This window comes from Molossus molossus, unplaced genomic scaffold (genome assembly GCF_014108415.1).
Source record: "Molossus molossus isolate mMolMol1 unplaced genomic scaffold, mMolMol1.p scaffold_m16_p_27, whole genome shotgun sequence".
In the NCBI taxonomy this organism is placed as follows: Eukaryota; Metazoa; Chordata; class Mammalia; order Chiroptera; family Molossidae; genus Molossus; species Molossus molossus.
In genome coordinates this window covers 2,754,928-2,777,119 of record NW_023425363.1, presented here as the reverse complement: position 1 = coordinate 2,777,119, position 22,192 = coordinate 2,754,928, and the positions used below count along the sequence as shown (strand labels likewise).

The following is a 22,192-nucleotide window of genomic DNA, read 5'->3' as shown; positions in this document are numbered from 1 at the left end:
CGTCTCTGCTTGATTCCAGACCTGGGGTCCAGCCATCCAAGGCTTCAGGCCAGCATCCCACCTTGTGTGTCTGTCCCTCCTGTGAGTCTGGTTATATATTTAAAGGTTGCTCTTTTTATATTTCTTTGCTATGTTTAGGGGATGAGTTTACAGTGCTATATTAAAGAGAAACATCTGTATGATGTCTACCTTGGGAAATATTCCATTCATAAATATTAAACCACATACGAAAATCTCAAAAATTCCAAAATCAAGTTACACTGACCCCAATGCAATAAAATTAGAAAGTAACTACAAGTTGATGTGATAAATTACTCAAGTCAGGGAGGAAAGAGGAAATAAACAGCAAAATTACAAACTCTCTAGAAATAAATTTCAACATGCGAGTTATCTATCAAACCCTGTGGAAGGGTCACAAAGGACAACTCAGAGGAAAATCAATCACCTTATGTGAATTTATTTGAAAATAAGGGGGAAAAGGGCTAAAAATAAAAGAATCAAGTTTTCAACTCTAGAAGCTAGAAGAATATAAGTGGGAAGAAGTGATTAATAAAGGCAAAGGCAGAAGTTAAAGGGAGGGGGGAAAAAATGTTTGACCTGGTCAATAAAGCAAAATATTGGTTCTGTAAAGACCAATAAAAAGAGCAAGTGTTCAGTTGAGCATGCCGGGAAAAAGACACTCAACCCTGCCAACTGCTCTCACTTCTGAATTCATGGTTACCCAGCCCTTAGTGCTGCCTGGAAATCCTACAGTATCTTTGTTGAGATATTCTCTCTCTCTCTCTCTCTCTCTCTCCACCCCATCCAAGAAAAGATATTTTCTTTCTCCTTTCTCATCAATCCTCCAACACTTCCTTCCCTGTCCTCATCCTCCGATGCTGATCGAGCTGAGAAACCAGAAGCATCCAAGAGTGAACCTCCACTCTCCCACACAGACCACTACCATCTCCACACATACATCTGCATCCAAATCCAGGGCCCTCACTCCTGTCAGGATGGATGAATGGGTCTGGCTTCCAGCCAAAGCCAGCGTCCCCTGCCCTCGGGCCCCACACCTGCTGATGTCTCTCCAGCCTTCTTCCTGCTCTGCTCTGTCATTAGTTCCTAGCTCTCCACTATCATTTCCCAACAGCATATAAACTTAATGATATTTCTCTTATCTGATATTCTTTTTTTAAAAATCCTCACCCAAGGGTATTTTCTATTTATCTGCAGATAGAGTGGGAGGGAGAAAGGGAGAGAGAGAGAGAAACATCGATGTGAGAGGGACACACTGACTGTTTGCCTGCCCCACAACCCTGACAAGGGCCAGGGATGAACCACAACTGAGGCACGTGCCCTTGACCGGAATGGAACCCAGGACTCATTGGTCTGAGGGCCGATGCTCTACCACTGAGCCAAACCGGCCATGGCTCATATGATATTCTTTTAATCACATTCCTTCCTCCAGCTACTATCCCATTTGTTTCTTTCCTTTCCCAGCCAATGTTCTCAAAAGAGTTGTCTGGCCCTGGCCGGTTTGGCTCAGCGATTAGAGCGTTGGCCCTTGAACCAGAGCCCACGGAGGGAGTGTGCAGAGAGAGGTCTGAGGACTACTCGCTAGGCACCCTTCAAGTTCAAGAGTTCAGGAAGGGGAGGAAGAAGCAGCAAAGGAGACTGAGCAGGTGCGGCCAGCAGCAGCCGGGAGCCAGAAGAGCACTGGAACATGACCCCAACCAGGGCCGGGGACAAACTGCAGCCGAGGTACATGCCCTTAGCAGGAACCGCAGCCAGGACTCTGGTCCGCGGGCCGATGCTCTGACTACTGAGCCAAACTGGCCAGGGCGCCACCACTCTTCTTAAACCCTGTGGTGACTCCTCATTTTACTCTCATTCAGATGAAATGCCAGAGTCTCTCCATGGCCTACATGACCTCACTGCCTAGTGCCACCTCCAACTTTGTTCTTCTTGCTCCTCTTGCTCCTGTAACTTCAGTCATACCACTGTCCTTTCTGTTCCTTGAATAGTGCAGGCTGTGCTTCTGCTTCAGAATCTGCACGAGCTGTTTCCTCTGCCTGGGATGCTCCTCCAGACAGTCACGTAACTCTCCGTCCCTTCCTTCAGGCCTTTTCCAACATGCCACTGCCTTCCCACCATGTTGAAAATCTTAAACTCTCTCTCTCTCTCTCCCTCTCTCTCTCTCTCTCTCACACACACACATCTCTACCCATCCTTTTCCAGGTTTTATTTTTCTTCACAGCCCTCCTCTTTGACATACTTTCCGTTTTACATTTTTAAAAATTGCCTCTCTCATAAACCACAGAATTTATATGCATGTATGCATGACCAATGGACATGGACAACTAAGCCGGGGACGGGGTGGAGGTGGGGTGGGGTGGGGGGTGCCAATGGGGTAAAAAGGTAAAATATCTGTAACAAAAAAATAAATAAAAATTCATAAAAAAAAAAAAAATTGCCTCTCTCCAGCTAGAATGTACGGTCCATGCAGGTAGGCACTTTGTTTCTGTTATGTTCAGTTCTGTTCTGTTTATTCTGCTCATCCGCAGTGCTGAGAACACTGTTTTTACATAGGAGGCTCTTAATAAGTATTTGTCAAATGAATGACTTGTAACAAATTGTTGAATGAATTCATCTCACAAATGTAAGACAGGATCAATATTAGCAAACATGTTAATGTCCTTCTCTGTGGAAACACATTAAGGAAGGAAAACTTTGATAAAATATAATGCTGATTTCTGTTTTCAAAAACTCTTAGTAAGCTGGAACTACAAGAAAAATTTCTAAAAGAGATAGATAATCTATCTACCAGAAACCTTCAGTAAACAGAACACTTCGTGGTGAAACATTAGAAGCCCATTAGAAGTCAAGCCAAGAATGTTTACATTCTTCACAACTATTCTAAGAAGCCAAGAAGAATAAAGGGCTGTAATAAAAGTACCAGGACAAGGCCGAGGCTGGCAGGCGCCCTGACGACTCTGGTGAAGCCTGACAAGTGGGCTGGAGGCCACTGGTTCACTGTGCGAGCTGTGGTAGGGTGCGGGCCCTAGCTCCCCAGGGAAGCCGATCAGGGCCACCCTCCCTTTCTGCACCCTTTGGCAACCAGGGCTCTGGAATGTGACTTGGGCTCTGTCAAAGGATGTATCCACCCAGAAGTCTGGAATGCTTGATGCAAAGAGAGAGAACAGTCCACGTTTGAACCCTTCCTACGATTCTGAAATCTACTCCTATATCATCCCAGTAAATTCCTTTTCTGTTAAGACAGCCAGAGTTGATTTCTGTTGCCTGCAATTAACAACCTCGGCTGGTACACTCGGGTGTCCACAGGTATGGCAATTAAAGCCTTTACTCAAGCTAGATCCCTAGTATTGTGTATTTCTTATGGTGATCCACTCATTCATCTGTCCAACCAACTCTGACCCAGGGACTGAAAAATGAAAATGTTAAAGGTCAGTCAGCATTTACAGTTTAGTTGGGGGGAAAGCTGAACTGCCTGAGCCATTACGACAATCAACCCAGCACTCAAAACCTGAAACAATAAAAACTTTGGCATTTTCGTGTACTTAGCTCACTCTGAGATGAACAACTGAAAGGGCTGGAAGACGTTCCGGGTCAGGATTACATCCTTGGCATAAAAATATACCAAAAGAAAAATTTAAAAGGATTAAGTTTATTTGAGGGTTTTGCTGCCTCCTAGAGGACTGATCTAGTACTGAACTGTGTGTGCTGAAATGCAGAGCCTCAAACTGGAGGCTCCTTTCAACGTAATAAAATTAAAATAAACATATATATTTTTAAAAATTTAAAGACTATTTGAAATTTTGAACAAAACATTTTAGATGTTTTAAGGCAGGAATTAATATCACCTTGGGTCATGGACCCATTTTAAGATGTGATGAAACAATGAGCACTGTCCTAGAAAAATACACCAATCTGCCCTGGCTGGTTTGGCTCAGCGGTTAGAGCCGCGGTCTGGAGAGACCCGGGTTCGGTTCCCGCTAGGGGCACGTGCCTCGGATGCAGTTTGTCCCTGGCCTTAGTTGGGTCATGTGGTTGGCAACCACTCGATGTATCCCTTTTGTGTCCATGTTTCTCTCTCTCTCTCTCTCTCCTTCCCACTCTATCTGAACAAAATATCAAAAAATGTCCTCGGGTGAGGATGATATATATATATATATATATATATACACCAATCCAACACACTTCTAGGGATCCAGGACCACAGAGCATATCCAAGTGTAGTCCCTGGTGAAGAACCTCTGTTTTACATGGGAAGTAACTGAAACCTCAGAATTCCATTCAATTTCAAATACAAATACAATTCAAAAACAGGTTCAACATTTGTCTGCACAAAATATTTCTAAACTGCCTCCCCGTTCCAGTGAGGTGTGGCTCCACAGAGACACAGTGTGAGAAGGTGGAGTGGAATTCGGAGCAGAGAGGCAGTCAGGCCAAACCGAATCTCCCTTGATCTCCAGGACAATTCTGAGGACCCCTCTGCTCGCTGCAGAGCGGTGGGCAGCAGTGAGCAGCGGGCAGGCCCTGCTGGAACACAGCATGGGTCATTTACCATGTGTGTGGCATTGGATCTCAGCCTCAGTTTCCCCAGACACAAAACTAGCATAGTAATGGCATTGACCTCGAGGGGTTAGGGTGAGGGTTAGATGAGATAATAAATGTAAAGGATACGTCCAGTGCCTGATATAGAATAAATGTCTTATGAATGTTAACTGTTCATTACATAGAGATAAGTTTCCTGCCCAGGGCTTGGCAGGACGTTACACAGACTCTCGCCTTTGCATTGCAGCTTCAATATTTGCGCAAGAGAAGTGGTCCAGGTAAGGATGGCCAACTGACAGGGTGCCAGAATCTCCTTCGTCTGAAATATAATAAATTATCAAAGTATAGGGAGAAACAGTCAAAAGTCACAGTGGCAATTAAAGAAAGGGGATAGAATCCTATACAATAAATGGCAAAGATTGGCAGCCAGGGAAGAAACCAGAGATTCTGGTAACAATGAACATGGTTCCCAACTCCAACCCAAACCCCAGATGAGGCAGGAGAAAGAGCTGCCTGAGGGAGTATGCGGACAGAGGTAGAAATAACCCAAATACCCATCAAAAGATGATAGATGAGCAAAATATGGTATGTATATATAATACAATATTATTCAGCCTTACAAAGGAATGAAATGGACATGCTATGACATGAATGAACCTTGTAAACATTATTCTAAGTAAAATAAACGAGACCCCAAAGGACAAGTATTATGTAATTCCACTTACACTTGGTACCTAGGATAGTCAAGTTCATAGAGACGGAAAGTAGAATGGTGGTTCCACAGACTGGTAGAATGAGATATGAGAAGTTGGTGTTTAATGGGGACAGACTTTCAACTTGGAAAGATGAAAAGGTTCTGGAAACAGATACCGCTCTCCACTAATTGTGCAACAATGTGAATGTACTTAATGCCCCTGCACTGCACACTTAAAATGGTGAAAATTATAGATGCTATGTTATGTATATTTTACCACAGTTCTTTCTAGAAAGAGTAACAGCCCCCACCTCCACACACCATGGTATTTCCACAGAGTGAGAAGGCCCACCAGAGTTCTTCAATATTGGGATTCTGTGTTGAGTTGAAAGAAGCAACTACGCCCACAATAGTGGGATCTTCTACATTTGATGAACTAAGCAGATTCTTACCATCAGAGAAGGAAACTTTAGAAGGGCGATGAAGGTCATAGTACCCATTCAGACTTGAGATTTCAAAGGAAACCTACAGACCTAAAGGTATGGAAGAGCCCTTGGAAGTTAGTTAACTCAGCCTCCTTGTGTTATAGAAGCAAAAATGAGATATAAAGAGGGGGAAAGAATGTTGACATAAGAAACATCCAAACCTGTAAATAATTTTTATGAGTTTATTTAAGCCAAATTGATGATAAATCTGGGAAGGAAGATCTCAAATGGTCTGGAGAATGACAGTCTTACAGTTTTTTTTTTTATACATTTGGAATTAAGGTGGAAAGGTAAAAAAAATTACATTTTCCCTTAAACGCACTGGTTAGCTGTCGACAAAACTCAGGAACAAGTAGGAAGAATGTGTTGTTGGGAGGAAAATTTTCCTCTATATGTCAAGGTTCTTTCAGCTGATCTAAAAATTAAACCCACATGAGACAGAGCAACAAGAGAAAATAACCAACTTAATTCCATATGTACGTATGGGAAACCCACTTACACGGGAGAGTCGGGGACAGGAAGGAAAAATGAGGTATACAGGGCATTCCGAGCTAAGGATGAGGTAAGGTGCCTCAGGGTCAGAAAGGAGGAAGGTCGCTGCAGACAATAAGAAGAGCAGATGTTCCTAATTAGTAGTTTGCCCTGCACTATAGGTAGGTCAAAGGTTATCTCTGATACATAATTCGTTCCAGGAGGACGGTCGAGAACCGAATTGTTCGAGAACCGAAGCAATGAAACCAATAGGAAAGCGTGACTCCACAAAGCGTGACTCTCTCCACAAAGCGTGACTCTCTCTCTGCACTCACACTGAGGACGCAAGCAAGGCGCGCTGGGCCGAATGAACGCCATTCGGCTCAACTCGGCTCATCTCGGAAGTTCGAGTTCCAAATATTTGTTCGGATTCCGAGACAAAAGTTTCTCGAATCTCCATTTGGTCGAAAACCGAGGCGTTCGAGAACCGAGGTATCACTGTACTCTCTTCTGCGTAGCTAGGCCACTAATTTAAAATCCTCTAGGTAGTTAAGAGGTGGGGGATGGGTGGTAGTATAGAAGTTTCTCTTCAGCCCCCAGGGTCTTGGTTGCCTTGAGCTAAAAATATATACCCTAGAATCATTACAGGGATCAAATCATTTCTAGATCTACAGATGGAATTAGATAAATGGCCAAGATTAAGACAGATGCATTGGTTTTGGGGTCAGACAGATGCATTCCAAACCTGGGCTCTGCCACTGTGGCAGACAGAGGTTGCCCTCTGATACCTATCTTTATCTTCTAATATGGATCTAGAAACCCCAACTATTTAAACTTATTGTTTCTGTAGAAAAAGACCCTGAGTCAGTCTGTGAACCCGCAACCCACAGCCCTGCTTGCTCTGAACCTATTAAAACATGGCTTCGTCTGTATGTCCCCACAACTTCACCTTTCCCTCAAACCCTGAAATAACTATCCTATTCTTTGCTTTGTCATCCCCATGCACTCTGGAGGCAACAAGCTGATTTTGCCGGTTGTTTGTCCTTGGTGCCTTAGGCTGCCTGGGCCACAGCCATGTGCTCTGACACTTCTCTGAGTATAGGTTTTGCCCCCAGTAAACTCAGTGCAGTATTTGTATAATTTGGTGTTAAGAGTGTGGGGGATTGTGATCCCCTCTCATGATAGTCTCCTCAAATTCTTGTCCAGGGATTTCCTCCTCTACTTCTTTAACTCCCACTAATCTGTAGGAACCAAAAGCTGAAGGGTCCCAACTTCCTCCCTTACACACCATGACCACAGGCTGCTCTCTCAGAACCCTGATGACAGAGTCTCTTACTGCAGACTTCCAAAGCAGCCATGCCCCGCTCTCCCACCTTTTCCAGACTCAGACCGAGGTGATCACAGCACCCAGGAGTGACACAGGGAGTTTGCCATGCGGTCCTCTGGAGCTGTGCAGTAGCCCGCTGCTCGCACCTGCAGAGAACAGCATGGCATTGCAGGAGCCAGAGAACGAATCTCAGGGAGGCAGGGACGATGGTCAAGTAGGTTGCCAAAGGTAGGTAGAGGGCACCAGACCTCCCTGACATTCCTCTAAAACAGGGGCTTGTGTAGTGATGATCCCTGGGTTGATTGATGCCTCCCTTCCTGGGGACATGGTCTCTGCCTCCAATTGCCCTGAATTCCTGTGTGTGAGCTGCTGAGATCCTTTTCACAAGGTCCTCTGTCTGCTGAGAGCTAGTGTTGACCACTGTAGGTACCATAACAGCAGAGTGTAGAGAGAAGCAAGATGAAGTGGCAAGAAAACAGGCTTCCAAGCAGGAAACTTTTTTTGTAAAAAGCCTGAGAGTAAATATTTAAGGCTTTGAGGGTCATTTGGATTCTTGCAACCACTCAACTCTGCTCCGATGGTGTGAAAGCTGCCATTGAAAATATGGTAATGAGTGGGTATGGCTGGGTTCCAATAAACTTTATTTACAACAACAGGCAATGAATGGACTAGATTTGGCCCACAAGCCATAGTTTGCCAGCTCCTGCTTTGTAATCACCCAGGTCTGAGTTTGAATTCTGCCTTATACTGATTATCTACAGGACCATGGCAAGGCTCTCTGAGCATCAATTTCCTCTTTTGTAAAATTAAAATGAGAACACCTGTCACTCAAAGATGTTAGAAGATTCTGAGATAATGCATAAAGGGTTCTTTGCCCATAAACAGTATTCAGTCATGGATAGCTGTATCACTACAAGTAAGACAGTTTAGAAGCAATTAAGTCAGCAAGGGCTGGACCAGTGAGCTGGCGGTGAGGAAAGACCAGACAAAAGTTCCCTTTGGCCCCTTTATACACAGATCACCTCCCAAAATAGCACCTTCCCCTTTCTAGGATAGGGACTTCACCATCCCTTCTCACCTTGTGTTGGGCATGGTACTGCCTCAGTCTTTCTAGCTCCCAGGTGGCACAATCAGCAGCCGATCTGATTCGAGAAGCATGCACAAAGTGGATGCACACGACTGAGCTAATAGTTCTTGTTATCTCTGCCTGTTGGCATAGTCATTGTTGCCTGGTGCAATGAGGGCAAGGTACCTCTCTGCACATTCATCTGCTATAAAAAATTCTTACAAACATTTGTGTCAAAAAGCAGTGACAGACTTTGTTGTCTTCTACATGGAAAGTGCATCCTCACCCAGCCGGTGTGGCTCAGTGGATTGAGCATCGTCCCATGGACTGAGAGGTCCTGGTTCCATTCCTGGTCAGGGTACAGGCCCAGGTTGTGGGCTTGATCCCCAGTAGGGGGCATGCAGGAGGCAATCGATCTATGTTTCTCTCTTCACATTGATATTTTTCTGTCTCCTTTCCTCTCTCTCTAAAAAATCAATAAAAACATTTTTTTTTTTTAAAAAAGAAAGTGCATCCTCTGGACATCTTACTTTGATGAATCCCGCTTCAGGAGGGTTCTACCCTCTGCTTTGTGGCTCTTACGTGACCTTGCTCGACTTGAAAATAAAAGCTCTCTATGTGTGTCCTTCATTTCTGCATTCAGACACCTGCATCGTGTTTATTTCCTGACTCTCCTTAGTCAGGGCAAAGAAAACTGGAAACCTCTCAATCACATTCTCAAAAAGACGTCCATGTGAAATCCAATTATTATTTCAACGAAATGATTTATAAGATTTGTCAAACCAAATATTTATGGCATAAAGAAAAGGGGCTTTGGAAGCAGAAAGAACAATATTCCAATCCTCTGCTCTTCATCAACTGAAAGGTCTTAAACATGTCATTTAACCTGAAGACTAGTTCTCTCATTCACAAAATGAAGCATCCCAGATTATCATGAGAATTAAAAGTAACATTAATCAAATGAAAAATTACTTGGACAATATCTGGCATAAGTGTGCACTCCACAAATGTTAGTCTCCTTTGAGTGTGTGTTACATGCCATTGAGTTGACTCTGACTCCTGACGGCCCTATGAATGAGTGATATCTTGAACTGTCCTCAAAAAACCAGCTCAGCTCCTTATGTCTAGGACTTGTTTATGGAGCCAATCCATTTCATATGTGGTCTTCCCCTTTTCCTATCGCCTTCTATTTTGCCCAGCATTATAGACTTTTCCGAAGAACCCACCTTCTCATGATGTCCCCAGAGTAAGACCGTTTCAGTCTGGTCATTGTTGCTCTCCACCGATGTTTCAGGCTTAATGGTTCTAGGACCCACTTTTCGTCTTTCCGACAGTTCAGGGAATCTGTAGAGCTCTCCTCTAACATGATATTTCAAACAAATTGGAGGTTAGTCTCTTCTCTCTATCCTTTTACCTAGAAACTGAGGGTAGACAGGCAATTAAAAAAGGGAACAAGAGGATTGATTACAAAGGTTCAGGCTCACTAGTCTTCTTTTGGATAAAGGGTGGGGAGAAAGAGACAAAAATATTTTGTTATTTAAATTTTTTCCTGTTTTGCCCTGGCCAGTTTGGCTCAGCGGTTAGAGCGTCAGCCTGCGGTCCGGAGAGACCCGGGTTCGGTTCCCGCTAAGGGCACGTGCTTCGGTTGCAGTTTGTCCCCGGCCCTGGTTGGTCGTGCGGGTGGCAGCCACTCGATGTGTCCCTTCACATCGATGTTTCTCTCTCTCTCTCCCTTCCTCTCTCTCCTTTCCACTCTATCTGTACAAAAAATGGAGAAATATCCTCGGGTGAGGATAAAAAAAAAAAAAAAAAAAAAAGAAAATAAATTTTTTCCTGTTTTATTTTATTTCCATCACCATTTATCACCCCTGTACCCTCTTCCACCTCCACTCATCCCTCTACGTCCCCTACCACTACACTGTTGTCCATGTCATGAGTTCTTTCTCTTTTTTTATTTTATGCTCAATTCCTCCACTCCTCCATCGCCTACCCCAGAGCTGTCTGTCTATTCTCTATCTATGAGCCTGTCTGTATTTTGCTTGAGAGTTCAGTTTGTTCACTAGATTTCACATATGAGTGAAATCATATGGTACTTGTCTTTCTCTGACTGGCTTATTTCACTTAGTACAATGATCTCCAGGTCCATCCATGTTGTCACAAAGGGTAAAATGTTCTTCCTTTTTACAGACAAGTAGTACTCCATTGTGTAAATGTACCACAGCTGTTTTATCCATTCCTCTACTGATGGGTACTTGGGCTGCACCCAAATCTTGGCTATTGTAAATAACGCTGCAATAAACATAGGAGTGCATATATTCTTTAGAATTAGAGTTCCAGGTTTCTTCAGATAAATTCCCAGAAGTGAAATCACTGGGTCATAAGGCAGTTCCATTTATAATTTTTTGAGGTGACTCCATACTGCTTTCCACAGTGGTTGCACCAGTCTGCATTCCCACCAACAGTGCACGAGGGTTCCCTTTCTCCATAGCCTCACCAACACTTGTTATTTGTTGATTTATTGATGATAGACATTCTGACAGGTATGAGGTGATATCTCCTTGTGGTTTTAATTTGCATTTCTCTGATGATTAGTGACATTGAGCATCTTTTTATATGTCTATTGGCGATCTGTATGTCCTCTTTGAAGAAATATCTGTTCAACTCCTTTGCCCATTTTTAATTGGATTGTTTAGTTTTTTGGTGTTGAGTTGTATATGTTTTTTTTATATATATATATATATATATATATATATATAAATTTTGGATATTAACTCCTTATCATAGGTATCACTGAATATGTTCTCCCCTTCAGTGTGTTGTCTCTTAATTTTGCTGATGGTTTCCTTTGTTTTTCAAAAACATTTTAGTTTGATGTAGCCCCATTTGTTCATTTTTTTCTTTTGTTTCCCTTGCCTAAGGAGATATATCAGAAAAAATATTGCCACAAGAAATGTCTGAGATTTTACTGCCTATGTTTTCTTGTAGGATTTTTATTATTTCGAGTCTAACATTTAAGTCTTTAATCCATTTTGAGTTTATTCTTGTGTGTGGTGTAAGAAATTGGTCTAGTTTCTTTTTTTGTTTTGTTTTCTGCATGTATCTGTCCCATTTTCCCAGCACCACTTATTAAACAGACTATCTTAGTCACATTGTGTGTTTTGCTTCCTTTGTCAAATTTAATTAATTATAAAGGTATGGGTTTATTTCTATACTCTCTACTCTGTTCCATAGATCTATGTTTGTTTTTATGTCAGTACCATGCTGTTTTGATTACTGTGGACTTGTAGTGTAGTTTGATATCAAGTATCATGATTTCTCCAACTTTGTTCTTCTTTCTCAAGACCGTTGTTGCTGTTCAGGGTCTTTTGGGGTTCCATACAAATTTTTGGAATATATATTCTAATTCTGTGAAATACACTCTTGGTGTCTTGATAGGAATTGCATTGAATCTATAGATTGCTTTGGGTAGTATGAACATTTTAATTATGTTAATTCTTCCTACCCATGAACACAGTACAGTATATGATTCCACTTATTTGTATCTTCCTCAGTTTCTTTCTTCAGTGCGGGTCTTTTATATCCTTGGTTAAATTTATTCCTAGGTATTTTATTCTTTTTGAAGCAACTGTGAATAGGATTGTTTTCTTAGTTTCCCTTTCTGATAGTACATTATTGGTATATAAAAGTGCAACTGATGCCCTGGCTGGTTTGGCCCAGCAGATAGAGTCTTGGCCTGTGGACCAAAGAATCACGAGTTCTATTCCAGCCAAGAACACGTACCTCGGTTGTGGTTTGTCCCCGGCCCTAGTCGGGGTCATGTGGGAGGCAACCAGTCGATGTGTCCTTCTCACATTGATGTGTCTCTTTCTCTCCTTCTCTCTCTCTCTCTCTCTCTCTCTCTCTCTCTCTCTCTCTCTCCTCCCTTCCCTTCCATTCTATCTAAAGATAAATAGAAAAATATCCTCTGGTGAGGATTTTTTTTAAATAAAACTGATTTGGGGGTATTTATTTTGTATACTATTACTTTATTGAATTCATTTATCAGTTCTAGTAGTTTTTTGGTGGAATCTTTAAGGGTTCTCTATATACAGTATCATGTCATCTGCAAATAATGACAGTTTTACTTCTTCCTTTCCAATTTGGATACCTTTTATTTCATTTAGTTGTCTTATTGTTGTGGCTAGGACTTCCAGTTGAATAAGAGTGGTGAAAGTGGCCCTGGCCAGCTTGGCTCAGGGGTTAGAGCATCAGCCCATGGACCAAAGGGTTGTGGGTTCAATTCCGGTCAAAGGCACATACCTTGGTTGTGGTTCGGTCCTTGAAGCTGGTTGTGGTTGTGCAGGAGACAACCAATTGATGCATCTCTTTCACACTGATGTTTCTCTCTCTTTCTCTCTCTCTCTCTCCACCCCTCCCACTCTATCCGAAGATAAATGGAAAAATATTCTCGGGTGAAGATTAAAAAAAAAAAAACAAAGTGGTGAAAGTGTACATTCCTGTCTTGTTCCTGCTATTTAGGGAAACACTTGTAGTTTTTGCCCATTAAGTATGATGTTGGCTGTGGGTTTGTCATATATGGCCTTTATTACATTGAGGTGTGCTTCCTCTATTCTCACTTTGCTGACAGTTTTTATCATAAATGGGTGCTGGGTTTTAGCAAATGTTTTTGCTGTGTGTCTATTGACATGATCAGGTGGTTTTTATTCTTTATTTTGTTTATGATGTGTATCACATTTATAAATTTGCAGATATCGTGCCAAGCTCGCATTTCTAGAATAAACCCACTCGATCATAGTGCATGATCTTTTTAATGTATTTCTGGATCTAGTTTGCTAATATTTGTTGAAGATTTTAGCATCTATGTTCATCAGGGACATTGGCATGTAGTTTTATTTCTTTGTAGTGTCTTTATCTGGTTTTGGAATTAGAATAATGCTGGCATTGTAAAATGAGCTTGGGAGTCTATCCTCTTGAATTTTTTGGAAGAGTTTGAGAAGGGCAGGTGTTAATTCTTTTCTGAATGGTTGGTAAAATGCACCTGTGAAGTCTTCTGGTCCAGAACTTTCAATTGTTGGTAGTTTTTTTTATGTATTTTTTTAAATTTATTTTTGTTACAGATGTATCTCCTTTCTCTCCCATTGACACCCTCCTTCTGACTGCCCCCCTTCCTGTCCCCAACATTGTTGTCTATGTCCATGGTTATGCATATGTGCATATAAGTTCTGTGGTTTACCTCTTCCGTCCCCTGGCCCGCCGACCCCTTCTTCTGAGGTTTGTCAGCCTGTACCCTACTTCTATATTTCTGTGTCTATTTTGTTCATCAGTTTGTTTTGTTCATTGTATTACACAAATAAGTGAGATCATGTGATATTTGTCTTTCCCTGGCCCTGATTACTGTGTATAAGAAGAACCCAGGGGTTGTGTTGAGAGTGGGTTTTAAAGCTGTCAGACTGGGGGAGGGGTGAAATATAAACCTGGGTGAGGGAAGTTTTTCCCCAGTTGAGGGCCTTCATCCACAAATCAAAATCCAGAGATATGGCAAGAGTACTCTGAGTTCCCTTGACTGGTGTGGCTCAGTTGGTTGAGTGTTGTCCTGTGCACCGAAAGGTTGCCAGTTCAATTCCTGGTCAGGGCACCAAAGAAAAAAAAATACTCCAAGCCAGTCCTAATAGACTGTTGGAAAGGAACTTGTCCTAAATCAATGAGAAGGATATTAACAGAACTTCCTTGACATAGTGTTGAGGAAAGATCACAGAGTTAAGGAGGTAAAGGGTTGGAATTGATTTACTATGTAAGACCTGAGAACCTGTCAGTTGACACTGCCTTATTAAGGCTATTGGCATCATTGAGATGCCTGATGGTGGCAGTCCTATGTTAGTTAGTGTGGACAGTGAGAGGTGCTCCTTTCCATAAGGATAATGGGACTCTGGAATGGCAGAGGCCAGGGGACATCATTTAAATACCAAAGAAAGGAGTAGATAAACCCTGTGCTCTCCTCCTCCCATGACCACATCAAAATTACATATACACTACAGAAAAACCATCATTGAGAACCACCTGAAGTCTAGCTGAACAGAAGTCCAATAACTAAGGATCTACAGAAGAAGCCACATCAAGACTTGGAGGAGGGGCACAGAAGCAAAACGGGCTGGTCCTACACCGACATGTGGCAAGAATCAGAAGGGATAACTCAGCTGTGGAGGTTCCCCCTGAGGAGCAAAGGGTCCCAGCTCCACATCAGGCTCCCTAACTCAGTGTTGCAGCATCAGAAAGAGAAGTCCCCATAAATTCTGGCTGTAAAAACCAGCAGAGGTTATAGCTGAGTAAGACGGGGCTTCTGGAGTCCCAAACATTCTTCTTAAAGGGCCCACGCATGGACTTACTTGTTGATGGGACTCACTTGTTCTGAGATCCAATGCTGGAGCAGCAGCTCAAAAGGCACTAGTCACATGCTGGAAGGAACAAAATTGTCTGGCTTCAGGGTGAGGGCTGTGGCAGGGGGCCGCTTTCTCCCAGACAAAGTGCTGGGAGAAGCCATTGTTCCTTTGTTGAGTGAGCCCTCCGCCTGCGCCATATATGAGTCTCATCACCAGCCTAAGTCTATTCCCCCCTCCCCCACCCATACCCTATTGATTCTCTGTGTCCCTGTCCCCCCCAACTTTCAGGCCCACCCACTTCCATTGGTGTTTCCATACAAGCAGTCTGTTTTGGCTCATGCTGAGGACTTTCCTAAAAACTCTCTAAGGTTCACAATCCCCAAACAAGCAACATCTGCCCTCAGCATGTTCGCACCTGTTGCTAAGCATCCCCAAGCCCAGCACAAGTGGCACCCAGCCTCAGTTCACAGCTTAGCCTCTCCCAGGCACCTTCAAGCACAGCACAAGTGACAACCATCAGCAGATCACTTTGTAGCTCATACCAAGTGGTCCAAGGCAGAGCACAGGCAGCAGCTAACCTTGGCCTATACCAGACCCCCTCCTAACAGGCCCCAGAACCAGTAAAGCTGGTGGCCAGCTTCAGACCACACCAGAGCACCACCTAACCATCTCCACAAATGACACACCCAAAAGGCAGACTCCACAGGAAACAAAGCCCTCGTTAAAGTGAGTCCTGTTCATAGTGTCAGCCCCTGCACAACAGATTCTCCACTGTAGTCATGGCCAGTCCTCAGAACCAATCAGCTGGAAGATCAATTCCTCCCAGTGATATGACAATAGCAATCAAGGTTCAACTACAGAGTATGTCCCTACACAAAAGGACATACCTGGAATACCTTGCTCAAATGACCTGGGAGACTACACCACAGGATTCCACAGGACACCTACTACACAAGGCCACTCTGTCAAGACTGGGAGATGTAGCAGCTCTACCCAATGTGCAGAATCAAACACAGGGAGGTAGCCAAAATGAGGAGACAAAGAAACATGTCCCAAATGAAAGAACAGAATAAAACTCCAGAAAAAAAACTTAACAAGCCCTGGCCGGTTTGGCTCAGCGGTTGGAGGGTCGGCCTGTGGTCCGGAGAGACCTGGGTTCGGTTCCCGCTAAGGGCACGTACTTCGTTTGCACTTTGTCCCCGGCCCTGGTTGGTCGTGCGGGTGGCAGCCACTCGATGTGTTCCTTCACGTCGATGTTTCTCTCTCTCTCTCCCTTCCTCTCTCTCTCCCTCCCACTCTATCTGTACAAAAAATGGAAAAATATCCTCGGGTGAGGATAAAAAAAAAAAAAAAAAAAACTTAACAAAATGGAGACACTATCTAACAGATGCAGAGTTCAAAATATTGGTTATAAGGATGCTCAATAATCTCAGTAAGAATTTCAACAAAAGATATATAACATAAAAATGGAGACAAAAACATAAAAATGAAACAATCAAAAGTGAAAAATACACTGGCACAAGAACAGGCATATAGATCAATGGAACAGAACAGAGAACCCAGAAATAGACCTAAGACATTATGCTCAATTAATATTTGACAAAGGTGGCAAAAGCACACAGTGGAGTAAAGACAGCCTCTTTAATAAATGGTGTTGGAAAAATTGAACAGTTACATGCAAAAACAAAACAAAACAAAACAAAACTAGACCACCAACTTATACCATACACAAGAATAAACTCAAAATGGATAAAAGACTGAAATGTGACTTGTGAATCCATAAAAATTCTAGAAGAAAATGTAGGCAACAAAATTTCAGACATCACATGCAGCAGAATCTTTACTGATACAACACCTAAGGCAAGAGAAACAAAGAAAAAAAATTAAAACATGGGACTACATCAAACTCAAAAGCTTCTGCACAGCAAAAGAAACAGCCATCAAAATGGAAAAGGAACCCACTATATGGGAGAGCATAATTGCTAATGATACATCAGATAAGGGGTTAATTTCCAAAATAAAGAGTACTCATACAACTCCACAAAAGGAAGACAAAGAACCCAATTGAAAATGAGCAGAGGACCTAAATAGACACCTCTTCAAACAGGACATACAAATGGCCAAGAGACATATGAAAACATGCTCAACGTCACTAATCATCAGAGAGATGCAAATTAAAACAACTATGAGGTATCACCTGCACACCCGAATGGCTACCTTCAACAAATCATCAAACAACAAGTGCTGGCGAGGGTGTGAAGAAAAGGGGACTCTAGTACACTGCTGGTGGGAATGCAGACTGGTGCAGCCACTATGAAAAACAATATGGTGTTACCTCAAAAAATTAAGAATTGAACTGCCATTTGATCCAGTGATCCCACTTATAGGAATATATCCTAAGAAGCCTGAAACACCAATCAGAAAGAATATGTGTACCCCTATGTTCATAGCAGCACTGTTTACAATTGCTAAGATCTGAAAACAGCCTAAGTGTTCATCAATAGATGAGTGGATAAAAAAGCTGTGATATATATACACACTGGAATACTATGCAGCTGTAAGAAAGAAAATTCTTGCATCCTTTGAGACAACATGGAGGGACCTGGAAAGTATTGTGCTAAGTGAAATAAGCCAGTTAGAGAAAGACAAATACCACATGATCTCACTTATTTGTGGAATATAATGAACAAAAAAAGCTGATGAGCAAAACAGACCCAGAGACATAGAAAGGAGTATGGTTTAGACTGACAAACCTCAGAGGAGGGGGACAGGTGGGGGGAAGGATGAGATAAACCAAAGAACTTATATGCATGTATGCATAACCAATGGACCCAGACAACAATGCTTGGGGGGGAGGCAGAATAGGGAGGAGAGTGTCTGGGGGGGGGGGAACATCTGTAACAAAAAAAAAAAAAAGAAGAAAACAGAGTAAAAGACAGTTATATTTAAAACAAAAAAGAAAAATACAATAACTGAAATGAAGAATACATTAGAGGGAATCAATGGTACATTAGATGAAGCAGAGAATCAAATCAGTAATTTGCAAGATAAAGTAGCAGAAAATACCCAATCAGAACAGCAAAAAGAAGAAAGAATTTTTAAAAATGAGGATTGCTTAAGGCGCCTCTGGGACAATATCAAGCATACTAACATTTGCATTATAGGGGTATCAGAAGAGAATAATAGAGTGAGAAATTGAAAACCTATTTGAAGAAATAATGATTGAAAACTTTCCTAATCTGGTGAGGAAAATAGACACACAAGTCCAGGAAGTGAAGAGAGTCCCAAACAAGATGAATTCAAAGAGGCCCACACCAAGACACATCATAATTAAAATGCCACAGGTTAGAGACAAAGAGAGAATCTTAAAAGCAGCAAGAGAAAAGCATGAATTACCTATAAGGGAGCTCCCATAAAACTGTCAGCTGATTTCTCAACAGAAACTTTGCAGGCCAGAAGGCACTGGCACAAAATAGCCAAGTGATGAAAAGCAAGAACTTACAACCAAGATTACCCTAATCCAGCAAATCTATCATTTTGATTCAAAGGATAGTTAAGGAGCTTCCCAGACAAAGAAAAAGCTAAAGGAGTTCATCACTACCAAACCAGTATTACAAGAAATGTTAAAGAAACTTCTTTAAGAAGAAGGAAAGAAATGTAAGAAATATGAATAATAAAATGTCAGTAACTACATATCTATCAACAATTATTTTAAATGTAAATGGATTAAATGCTCCAATCAAAAGACATAGGATGGCTGAAAGGATAACAAAATAAAATCTTTACATATGCTGCCTACAAGAGACTCACTTCAAATCAAAAGATACACACAGACTGAAAGTAAAAGTATGGAAAAAGATATTTCATGAAAATGGACATTTTTAAAAAGCTGGTGTATCAAAACTTATACTAGACAAAATAGACTTTAAAACAAAGGTTATAATAAGAGACAAAAAGGGTCCAACAATTCCACTTCTGGGTATTTGTCCAAAGAAACACAAAACGCTAACTTGAAAAGATACATGCATCTAGGCTTCCACAGTATGGCCGGCGACATTAGCTAGCGCTCGCTCTGCTCTCTCTAACGGGGAAACAGCGGACTACAAGAGACTGAACTGTATCTGCCTCTATTTCCAACAGACTCACATTCAACTTTCGCTCACACACACACACAAAAAGCTGGAAAATTTTTATTAATTATTTTTTAAAATAAGTAAATATAAAATTATAGCAAAAAGAAAAGGAACCTCAAACAGCTGGAATAATCCGCAGCAGCGGCAGGAGAAGAGAATTTAATTTGGTTGATTTTCTGTGGTTGTTGGTTGTTCACTAGTCTCACGGTGATGGAAGCTGCACATTTGTCGAAGGGACGGAGAAACTGCTGAGGTTTGGTTCTCCAGCCAGCAACCCGACGCAAATCAAGGATCGGGGGATCTCTGCACCATCCCAAGAACTGAGTGGGACATACTTTTGAAGGATGTGCAATGTTCAATCATAAGTATGGCAAAAACTGACAAGCAGGAAGCCTATGTACTCAGTGAGAGTAGCATGTTTGTCTCCAAGGACGTTTCATTTTGAAGACATGTGGTCCACCTGCTTGCTGAAAGCACCGGTTGCCCTGTTGAAACTTGCTAGGGATTACAGTGGGTTTGACTCAATTCAAAGCTTCTTTTATTCTCATAAGAATTTCATGAAGCCTTCTCACCAAGGGTACCCACACTGGAATTTCTAGGAAGAAATAGAGTTTCTTAATGCAATTTCCCCAAATGGAGCAGCATATTGTATGGGACGTATGAATTCTGACTGTTGGTACTTGCATACTTTGGATTTCCCAGAGAGCAGGGTAATCCGTCAGCCAGATCAAACCCTGGAAATTCTGATGAGTGAGCTTGACCCAGCAGTTATGGACCAGTTCTACTTAAAAGATGGTGTTACTGCAAAGGATGTCACTCATGAGAGTGGAATTCGTGACCTGATACCAGGTTCCGTCATTGATGCCACAATGTTCGATCCTTGTGGGTATTCAATGAATGGCATGAAATTGGATGGAACTTATTGAACTATTCACATCACTCCAGAACCAGAATTTTCTTATGTTATCTTTGAAACAAACTTAAGTCAGACCTCCTATGATGACCTGATCAGGAAAGTTGTGGAAGTCTTCAAACCAGGAAAATTTGTGACCACCTTGTTTGTATACCAGAGTTCTAAGTGTCACATAGTGCTTTCTTTGCCCCAGAAGACTGAAGGTTTTAAACGTCTTGATTGCCAGAGTGCTATGTTCAATTATTACAACTTTGGTTTTTACCAGTTTTGCTAAGAAGCAGCAACAACAGCAGAGTTGATTAAGAAAAATGAAGAAAAAAACGCAAAAAGGAAACACAAATAAAAGAGGGTAGTGGCTGCTTTTTAGATATTGATACCAGGGGCCATGCTTTTCATAACCACCACCTTGTAGTTGCAGAAAGCCCTAGATGTAATGATAGTGTAATCATTTTGAATTGTATGCATTATTATATCAAGGAGTTAGATATCGTGCATGAATGCTCTCTTCTGTGTTTAGATATCCTATGCCACTCTTGCTGTGAAATTGAAGTGCATGTAGAAAAAAACTTTTACTATATGAAACTTTACAACACTTGTGACAATTCAATTTGGTTTATACGCAATATAATATTTCTCCAGGTATCACCCAAAATTCCCCACAGACAAGGCTTTTGTCCTCCTTAGGTGTTGGCCTTAGCCTAACCATCCGGGACTGTTCTATTAAATTGCTGCCAGAATATTACATCGTTACCTTCAATTTCCAGAACATATTCTCTACTAATGTCATCAAAACCAATTTTTACTTCATATATATGTTTTTTTGCAATGGCAATTAAAGTTTTTGTTCCACAAAAACAAAAAAACAAGAAAAGATATATGCATCCATATGTTTATTGCATCATTATTTACCATAGCCAAGATATGGAAGCAACCAAAGTGTCCATCAATAGATAAATGAATAAAGAAGTGGTTCATATATACAATGAAATATGACTCAGCCATAAAACAAGAATGAAATCTTGCCATCTGCAACAACACAGATGGACCTAGGGGATATTGTGCTGAGTGAAATAAGTTAGACAGAAAAAGACAAATGACATGATTTCACTTACATGTGGACTTTAAAATAAATAAATAAAAAAAGCAGGACAGAAACAGACTCAGAGAGAGAACATTTTGATGGTTGCCAGGTGGGAGGGTGGTTGGGAGGATGGGTGAAAAGATGAAGGGAATAAGAAGTACAAATTGACAGTTACAAAATAGTCATTGGTATGTAAAGTATAGCATAGGGGATAGTCAATAACATTCTAAAAACTAAGCACAATGTCAGATGAGTATTAGATTTATTAGGCTGATCATTTTGTAAATTATATAAATGTCTAATCACTATGTTGTATATCTGAAACAAATATAATATTTATATCAACTATAATTAAAAATTACTTAAAAATTAAAAAATATATCAAAGGAAGGTTGCCCAGAACCAGCCTGGAGAGCAGAGTCCATGAGTTCGAGCGGTGGGAATGAAGAGACACAGATATGGGATCAGGGGGATTGTCCTCAGCGGGATCAGCCTCGATATGCTTTATTACAGGCCTTTTATACCTTACAGCAAAAGTTTAGTGATATAAGAAAATAGGATCTTCTTGATATAATGCCCAGGGCTACAACAATGCAGTATAGAATTAGTTTGCCTTGTGGATAACAGGAGCACCCAGGGACACCCAGAAACACCCAGTCTGTTATCTCAGGTATTTCAAGGTACATTGGGTCACACTTAGCCCCGAGCTGCACAAACACAATGCAAGCCTAATTCCTAGAGATTGTGGGGGAGGTGGAATCTCTGACTCAAGACCTCCAGGCTCCATGGACTCTGTCAGACATGCCGGCTCCCAACATCTCCCCCTTCTTTACATTTTAAATGCAGTCGGTGGATTCCTGTTTGCAGCTCGGAGATGCTCTGCATTCCTGCCTGGATGCAGACTGGGAACAGACATAAGAATATTACCACAATGATAGCAAGCATTACCCCTGAATATAATAATGGTGTTAATCCAAGCCCAGAGATGAGCGTTTGAAATTTATCAAACAATTCTTTAGCTAATTCAGCAGGGGAAGTATCTAATAGAGGTGCAGTCCTAATAGCACTAATATCTGCATGTAATCTCG

At 41.7% G+C, this 22,192-nt stretch overlaps 1 long non-coding RNA gene and 1 pseudogene across 1 annotated transcript; both read left to right on the top strand.

The window, feature by feature from the left end:
- Positions 1 to 1,487: 1,487 nt before the first annotated feature.
- LOC118641245 lies at positions 1,488 to 6,478 on the top strand. Its single transcript, XR_004961571.1, has 3 exons — positions 1,488 to 1,743; positions 5,589 to 5,790; positions 6,429 to 6,478. It is a non-coding gene; the product is annotated as an uncharacterized LOC118641245 (long non-coding RNA).
- Positions 6,479 to 7,496: 1,018 nt separating this feature from the next.
- On the top strand, positions 7,497 to 20,363 carry LOC118641232 (annotated as a pseudogene).
- Positions 20,364 to 22,192: the final 1,829 nt, after the last annotated feature.